The sequence below is a fragment of the Pteropus vampyrus genome, unplaced genomic scaffold (genome assembly GCF_000151845.1).
Source record: "Pteropus vampyrus isolate Shadow unplaced genomic scaffold, Pvam_2.0 Scaffold167, whole genome shotgun sequence".
Taxonomy (NCBI): Eukaryota; Metazoa; Chordata; class Mammalia; order Chiroptera; family Pteropodidae; genus Pteropus; species Pteropus vampyrus.
The window spans coordinates 721,041-730,983 of NW_011888948.1; positions in this window are offsets into that span (position 1 = coordinate 721,041).

Below are 9,943 nucleotides of genomic sequence, written 5' to 3' on the forward strand. Positions count from 1 at the left end.
TGGTGTTGGAAAAACTGGATAGATACATGCAAAAAAAATAAAACTAGGGCATTTTCTTACATCATATATAAGAATAAACTCAAAATGAATTAGATTTACATGTAAGACCCCATTTCATAAAACTCCTAAAAGAAAACATAAGCAGTACACTCTTTGGCCCTGATCTTAGTAATATTTTTTGGATATATTTCCTCAGACAAGGGAAACGAAAGAAAAAATAAACAAATGAGACTACATTAAATTAAAATGTTTTTCCAATTCAAAGAAAACCATCAACAAAACGAAAAGAGAACCTATTGAATGAGAGAAGATATTTGCCAATGATACATCTGATAAGGGGTTAATAACCAAAATTTATAAAGAACTCACACAACTTAACACCAAAAACAAACAAACAAACAAACTAATCAAAAAATGATGGCAGAGGACCTGAATACACATTTCTCCAAATAGGACATACATATGACCAATAGATGTAAGAAAAAATGCTCAACATCGCTAATCATCAAAGAAACACAAATTAAAACAATTTTGCCACACGTCAGAATGGCTATCATCAATACATCAACAACCAACAAGTATTGGCAAAGATATGGAGAAAAGGGAACCTTCATACACTGTTGGTGGGATTGAAAATTGGTGCAACCACTATGGAAAACAGTATGTAGGTTCCTCAAAAACTTAAAAATAGAACTACCATATGATCCAGCAATTCTTCTTCTGGTTATTTATCTGAAGAAATCCAAAACACTAATTTGAAATGATATATGCATCCCTATGTTCACTGAGCATTATTTACAATTGCCAAGATACAGAAGCAACCTAAGTGTCGATCAACAGATGATTAGATAAAGATGAGATGCATATATACAATGCAATAGTACTCAGCCATAAAAAAAGAATGAAATCTTACCATTTGCAAGAACATGGATGGACCTAAAGAATATCATGTTAAGTGAAATAAGTCAGGCAGAGAAAGATAAATACCATATGATTTCACTTACATGTAGAATCTAAAAAACAAACAAAACAGAACAGAAACAGACTCATAGATACAGAGAGCAAACTAGTGATTGCCAGATCGGAGGAAGGCTGGGGGCCTGAGTGAAAAAGGTGAAGAGATTAAGAAGCACCAATTGGCAGTTATAAAATAGTGATGGAGATGTAAAGTACAGCATAGGGAATATAGTCAATAATACTATAATAACTTTATGATGCCAGGTGGGTACCAGACTTACTGGGGATCATTTCATAAGTTGTATAAATGTCTAACCACTATGCTGTACACCTGTAACTAATATTGAATGTCAACTGTAATTGAAAAATAAAAATAAATAATAAAGAAAAAATAAAATTTGCTCAAACTAGTAAGTGGCAGAGTCAGGACCTGAAGCCATGCAGTCCAGAGCCAGCAGGTACATTCTTCACCTCTTGGTCTTCTATGTTTAAAAGCCCATGTGCCACCCTTTTACGTAAAGTCTCTATTTTTTCTACTAGACTGTTGTTCTTTTCTTTCTTCTTCACTTATAAGTACTCATTGTATGATAAGAAGATTGCCTTAAATGCTTTTACAAGTAACAAAAAAGATGTCCCCCAAATGGCCAGCCTGTGTTTCTTACAAAACAGGCAAGGAAAGGAGTACAAGAAATGTAACAGCAAAAACGTCTATAAAGTAAATTCCTAGAAAATCCATAAGCATAATTTCCTAGAACATGAACTATATCAAAGTTAGTCTTCAAAATTTAATATTCTATGTAATAGAATATTACATAGAAGATTCATCATCTTTAAAATTACAACACAAAGGGATATCACCAATCAAAATCATACAATTTCCGGAAAGCAGTTACAGGGAACTCTGCCCCAAGGGCTTGATAATCTACTGAAAAATCAAGCTTTTATAAACTTTTTTTATGGCTTATTATATGAACTGACTTTACCCACACTAAATTACTTGAAGCTTTATTTTACAAGATATTTCTGTAACAACCTGTAATTTAAGAGTCAATATAAAAACAGGTCATATATCTTCCATGTCCACACCCCTCATAAAAGCAGAAAGCATCACCAATAGCATAGTAGAAAGCACCGAGTCCTGAGGCCTGCGTTTCAGCCCCAGGTTTACTTTTAATCAATTGGTATGATGTGCCCTTTACCTGGGTTCCTCAAAAACATGTTCTGTAAAAATCTGTGATTTTATGTTCAAAATGAAGTGACGAAGCTATGGGGGATTTTTGAAAGCATGAGAAAAGGGGCTGTAATGTTAGCCATGCAAGTAATTACTCCTAGCAACACAAGCAAATAAAGAGCAGGAAGGAATAAACTAACAATAATCAAGAACCTGCTTTGTTGTAGATATTGTGTTAGGTAGCTTCACATAAACGATTTCATTTAATCTTCACATCACTTATAAGAGACCATAATACATTCTTAGCAACAGATAAGAAATGAGGTTCAAAGTTGAAATGACTTCCCAAAGTCACAGAGCAATAAGTGGCATAGTCAGAATTCAATCCCCACCTCTCTAATTATTCTTACAGAGAACATCAGTCCTGGCTAAACGTCAATGGCTAAACTTTTGATGGCTAAACTCCAATATTACTTCCTTTTGACTTTATCTTGTCTCATAAATGTACACAGCATCTGTTTTCTAAAATGCTTCGAATATAAAAAGCACTTCTCAAAAAGCATTACCCAATATGCCTCTGTCTACATTTGCCTGGTCAAACCTCACCAATGTCATTCATTCCTTCATTCTTCCAAAAGCCATTGGGAGACAGGCCCTGGAGACCAAAAGTGACCTCTGTCCTCAGGGAGCCCACAAGACTGTGAGCATGAGGGTACATTCTTGGACTACAGACTGCTAAGGCACAAAATATGTCTTCATTACACTATGCTCACTCTAATGATATGAACAGAGCATCCTTAGAATTTAGACCAAGCTCTTCCAGAGGTTCTGTGGAGGCATTAAAGCCCAGGATGTGCTATCTGCTGTACAGAACAACAGATCAGAGTCTTGAGCTTGGGTGTATAGCATATTTTCACTAAGGCAGCCTAATGTAAATGTATATACCACCAATCATCATTACAATTAGATAATTGTGATGAGATGTTTAATTATTCTATTTTCTGAGGGGCAGTGCAACTTTGCTAGTGTTAAGAAAATCATACTAAGTATCAAAATTCTATCAATTTCATAGACTGAATGTTTGATCCTCTACCACAAAATTATAAAGAACATATATGATTAATCCAAAATGCTAAAGCAGGTGTAATCGACCAGCTTTTAATCTGTTATGAAATCTATATCAGATTTAAGAAACTTGTGGCTGATCATGGCTCTGAGATACAAAATCTATCAGAAGAAAGGTACTAGGGTAGCTCTGATATCTTATGACATTTACTACATTTGCCTAAACATGAAGAAGTAATGTTTTGATTGTATAGATTCTACTTTAAAGGAAAATATAGTTCAACTACATTTAAATTATTACTCCAGAGGTTGCCAAAAATTTAGATACTTCAAACAATAACATGTGACATTCTATTAACATATTGAGGAGGCGCTGGTAACAGGGAAGAATCTTCAAATGCCTGCTTGACTTCCGCAACCTTGGACACACATGGAATTATTCAGCAGTGATTAACTAAGTATCTCAACAAAAAGGTAACCCAGTACTTTTTCTTCCCATGTTACTGTGCACCCCTCAGATGAAACATCCCCAGGGAAGAAGCTAACAAAAAGCTAAACTGTGTGCTTATTTTCAAGTTAAAAACAAAACGCCCCACAAAAACACAAGCCTTACCCTGTAAGGCTTACTTATAAAACAATACGTATAACATGATTATAACATTTTAAAGTATAATATATACAGAAAAAGGATACATAAACATCAAAATGTATTTCTCTGGAGAAATTAGAGGTGACATTTTTCTTCGTATTGTTTAAATATATTCCACATTTCTACAACAAACACTTTGTGACCGAAAAATAAATATTTTAAATAAAAATAAAAGCTTAGTTATTTGAATGATGTTTATCCCTTAAAGCTGTTAAAAGTCTTAAGAGGTATTCTTGCCTTAAATTCACAACTCAGCGTGGCAGAGTGTTTCAGGCAAGTCTGTAAAATGAATTATTAATATAAAATTAAATGTAGAAAGTAGGAATGTAAAACGATGCAGCCAATGTAGAAAACATTACCACGGTTCCCCCAAAAATTAAACATAAAACTACCATATGATCTAGCAATTCCATTTCTAGTATATGCCCAAAAGAATTGAAAGCAAGGACTCAAACATATATAGATGTACATCAATGTTCACGGCAATGTTATTCACAATAGCCAAAACATGGAAAACCCAAATATCTATTGACAGATGCATAAACGAAAAGTGGAACCTGCATGCATTGAAATATTATTTGGCCTTAAAAATGAAATTCGGATACATGCTACAATAGGGATAAACCTGACAACATTATGCTAAGTGAAATAAGCCAGAAACAAAACAAAAATTGTATGATTCCACTTATATGAGGTACCTAAACAAGCCAAATTCATTGAGACAGAAAGAATGGTGGTTACCAGGGACTGAGGGGAGATAAGAATGAAGAGCTACTGTTTGGGATGATAAAACTGACAGAGTTTCAGTTTGGGATGACAAAAAAAGTTCTGGAGATGGATGGTGGTGACAGTTGCACAATAATGTGAATGTATTTAATGTCACTAAACTATGTACCAAGAAGTGGTTAAAATGGTTAATTTTGTTATATATATTTTACCATAATTTTTAAAAATCAAATTATGATCTCATGGGCTTATATCAAGCCTGCGTTAATAAACTCAAAGATATATTTTTAAAAATTAACTGTAGTTAACTTAAAAATATTTATTTACAAGTACAATCATAATTCATTAATTCTGTCTTGGGAAGGCAAGTTCACATTAGGGAAATTCTGAATGAAACATTTCTAAAAGAGATAAAGCCTTCTTAGAACTTTCAGCACACATAGCAATTCAAACCTGACAAACGAATTGTCATGATGACCATTTAGGGCTTGATTGATAATCATGAAAATGAGTGGTAATTAGCATGTCAGTTATATTAAGTACCTATTTCCGAAGTACTTCAATAAGATAGTGATTTCTTTTTTCCAACCTTTTTTATCTATTATTTTATTTAGGAAATACTTTCTCATAAATTGCATTGATATGTTCAAGATGAATTATCACTCTTGGTGCATTAATAGATGAATCAATGATTTTTTTTTTTCTGTATGGAGATTAAGAGCAGAAAAACTGAAAACAGAAATGCAAGCAGAGGTTAGAAAAGAGTTTAACACCCTCAGAGAGTAACATGCCAACTCATTTGGATCTCCATATTTCCTTTAGCGCTTGAAAAAGCATCCTATATTCCCACGGACTTTTTTCTGTGTCCATTAGTACTACAGGGCAATATCCCATTCCCTGGGATGGCTTTTACCGGGGACTGGTATGCTCCCTCAGAGAGCTGTGGCATGGAGAAGAAAAGGTTACTTTATTTTACACTCTGAAAGGATATTCACTCAAGAGAACAAACATCGACCTTCCAGTTTTAGAAATCTACACTTAGAACTGGAAGACTAAAGGAATGATGTACCAAGCAATCTTTTAATTCCTCTAAGAACACATTTATTTTCCTTTCCCCTAGGAACCAAGAATTTAACGGAGGGTGGGGAGAGGTTTTGTTTTACTGATCCAGCAAAAATATATTTCAATATAGTTACAGAATTTAAAAAAACAACAGGAAATGGAGAAAACAGTACAGAAAAACCCTGTTTTTAATGAAATATTCTCAATACTAAACAATATTAGAAATTCGGGGTTGACTTATAAGCATGTGGCGTCCTCACAGATCTCAACACACCATCCCACCCCCATTCTATCTAGAATGTATTTGGCACAAAGGAGACTGATACCACTGATGAGACTTTGCAACCCTGGACCTGTTTTCTGCTGACCTAAAAGCTTGCTAAGAAAAAGAGGTCAGAACAGACTGAGCGACCCTTAGAACTAGTTAACACCAAGGCTCTGACTCTTCTGGTGTCACTCTTGGAGCGTGACATGAGACTGTATCATTCTTTATTGCGGAAGCTGATATTTTCACAGGAAACAGGAAGGTCTCAGAATACTGGAACAATCCATTTTAAATGACCAGTACGTTCTTTAGCATAGAAGCCACAGCCAGGTTTCGACTGTTTGAAACAGCAATGTCAAATAGAAAAAATAATTTTTTACACAACGCAAAAAAATTTAATTCAATTAAAGCACTTACACATACACTGAAGATCCCTAACAGAGGATTTTCAATTTTCATAAGCTGGATGGGTGATGATTTTAGTTATCAGTTTAAGTTGCCAAGCTGCCTCATAATAGGAATTTATTTATAGTTAATGAGCTATTGATAAAGTCTAAGATGCCTTAAAAAAAGGACTACTGTATGATAATGTGAACAAAATAATAGCATATTCTTTTTCTGATGATGATCCCATATACCAAGAATGCTGGGAGAAATCATAAAGAACAAAACAATTATGGCCCCTGCCTCTGAGCAGCTTAAGGTCTAAATAGTAAGTCAGCGCCTACTAAGTGGAAACCTGGAATACAAATGTAAGTGGAATAACTAAGCAAATGATGGATATAATATGCAAATACACAGTCCATGTGATCTATGTTAATGTGTAAATGCAAAAAAATTATGTGCATAGGTTACAACTATATAAAAATTATATATCCCAGAAAACTGTCATATGAAATCCAAGAAATCAAATTCTCAGTATTCTAGCAAATGATAACATGTAAGCATTTCCTCGGTTTCCTGCAGGAACAAGTGTTTCTCATAGCCTTCTTCCTTTTTCACCAATGGAAGTTCCCATTTGAGTACAAAAGATTTAAGGGTATGGCTATATTTTCTCTAGTTTTGAATACTTTATATTTCAATTATGGGAAAACTTCTAAATAGAGTTCTAGGGTTTGGGGTAAACTTTTGGAGTACAACTTTACGACTTGTTATGTTATGTATCTATGCCACAGCAAAAACAATTCAAAAAACATCTCAGGTTACAAAAGAGCCCAATGTTGCTCTTATCTACTTCAATACATATTCTGATGTGCTTTTTGAAACTAAGCAGATGCCACACCACTGATTTAGACATGAAATTTATTTCCCAGGTCCAGACCAGCCTATAAGATAGGATCAACCTCAAAATTCATTAAATAAATATCCACTTTAAAACGATTTCACCCATTCTATGGTATAAGTACTACGAAGAAGAAAAGCTTCAGAGATTTGCTGAGAAACACTGATGCTGTTACTGTCCCAGCTGCTAGAACAGCTGTTCCCCACTTCTTTTTTCTGCAAGCCGACAATACTGCAAGAATAAAAAGGAAAGAATGTCCTGAATACTTGACAAAATCCACAAAGAATTTCCTAACTTTCACAGGACTGTTTCATTAGTTTTGTTCAAATTCATCACTCATTTTAGGGCCACTGTCACTTTCCAAACGCCAGTAAGTTACATGACTTGAAATACAATTTACAATAATGGCCCGTGGAAGCAATTCTTTAGCTTCATCCAAGGGGCCATTTTCATTTCATTGCACAGAAGCTTTCGATAAGTCTAGGACATAGGGACTCTGACAGCTCATTGTAAGTGAAGAAATAATTCTACTGAAGCCATGAGCTCAGGTTAGAAAAGCAAACAACCCAAGTGGCAATAGCATTAGCAATAAAAATAAATAAATAAATAACATATCCAGGGGTGTGAAGCTGACTGTGATCTCTTAAAAGAAATGCTTTTATGAGATACTTTTATTTTCAAAAGGAAACCAGAAAAAAAGTGATTAGAAATAATTTTCTTCCAGTTTTGTTTTTTTTGCACCAAACATACAGGCTTCACAAAATAGACAATAAAAATAGATGGGTCAACAGGTTAAAAAATGGATTGAACGCAGTGATACTTCATCTTATTTTTCTAATGAGTCCAAGGCTGGAATGGAGGAGCTCAAGTTCAAGTCCATTTATAATATCATAAATCTTTTCTACACGGATCTCTCTAAAGTGATTTTATCTACTAGTCTCCACTATATTAAATGTACCATCTGAACCCTGTGATGGTCTAAAATCAAACTAAAATTCCAGCAGTGGACAGGCAGAACCATACTATAGTCATTCAACAAATGTTTACTGAATGTCCTATAGGAAAACAGGACACAGAGCAAACACTGCCACCACCTGAACTCCTAGCAGAACTTACATGGGATCAGGGGGTCCAGACACATTAACAGTTGCTCACCACAGTTGGCCAGTGCTCTCATGGTGGAGTTTGGATGCTGTGGAAGCACCAGAACTGGGAAGTGTCAACTGCCTGAAAAGAAGGCAAGCACCTAGAACAGTGAACCACATATATGCCAGATAAAGGTCTGGTGGAGGAACCGAAAGAAATTTAGCATGGCTGTAGCCAAAAAGCTTGGACTTTTTCCTAAGAGTAACATATAATCACTGAAAGATCTTAAGCAGGGAATGGGCACAATCAAATATATGTCTGTTAAAGATTATTTTGGCCACATGTACAGACTAGATGGGGATGAAGGAGTTCTTAGAAGGAGTCTAAGGTGTTTGTGGTAGGCCAGGAAAGAAAAAATGGAAGCCCACACCAAGGAAATGGAGAAAACGGGACAAGAGACAGGCTCAGGAGGATTCTGTAACTGACTGAATGGGAGGAGAGGCGTTAAATAAAGGAAAGGCAGAGCCGAGGACTACAGACAGATGCTCGGCTTAAGTGACAGTGAGCTGTAATGCCACTTTCTATGACAGGGAACACGCCAAGTTTCAGGGGAAGATAGGAATTATACTCTGGACATTTTAAGTTTAGCTACCTATGGGATATCAAAGTAGATATGTCCAATGGATAGATTTATAAATCTGAAGATCAAGAAAGACATCTGGATGGGAAATTTGGAAATCTCACATGAGATTACAGAGTTTATAGAATAAAAAGAGAAGAGAATCTTGGACAGAACTCTAAGAAACTCCAACAGCAAAGAGACAAAGATACCCCCTAGGAGAGACTGAATGAACAGGCAGAGTAGGAAGAAAATCAGAATAGTGTCATAAAATCCTAGGGACTTGAGCATCACACAAAGGGGGTAGTATAAGCGTCAAAGGCTCCCAAGAGACCAAGCAAGGTAATGACTAAGAAACGTCCATTGGATTCACAGAGAATTATAGGTAACCTTAACAAGACTTTCATTGAGGTTGTGAGCAGAGAAGACCAACCTGCAGCAGATTGAAGAACGTGCGAAAGGTGAAGAGAAATGAGTACAAACAACTTGTTCAAGAAGTTTGACTGTGAAGGAAAAAAGTGGAATGGGCAGTAATTGTAAAATGGGCTGCAGATGAAAGACATATTTTGGGGGATCTTTTTATTTTAAACATGTTCAAGATGTGAAAATGTTTAAATGTTAACGGGAAGGAGCCAGTAGGAAGAAGAGAGAACATAACTAATGAGGTGTCTGAGGAAGTAACAAGGAATGGGATCTGAAACACAGGTGTAAATAAGCTGTAGAAAGGGAGGAAATCCTCCATTAAAACACAAAAGAAGGGAAGGATGGATGTGGATGAAAGTGAGCTTAATTGTTGGGGAGCCAGAAATTGCAGGCGATTTCTTTCTCTTGCTTTCTTCCTGCCTCCCCTTCTCTAATAACAATCTGCTAAGTGAGTATGCAATTTTTATTTTTACCAGCAATTTATGAGGGTTCCAATTTCTCCATATCCTCACCAACATTTACTATTATCTGTCTTTGTTATTACAGCCATCCTAGTGGGTGTGGAGTCATAGCTCATACTGGTTTAATCTGCATTTGGGTACATTCTCTTCTAAAGTCACCTATGTTTTCCCTGTGAA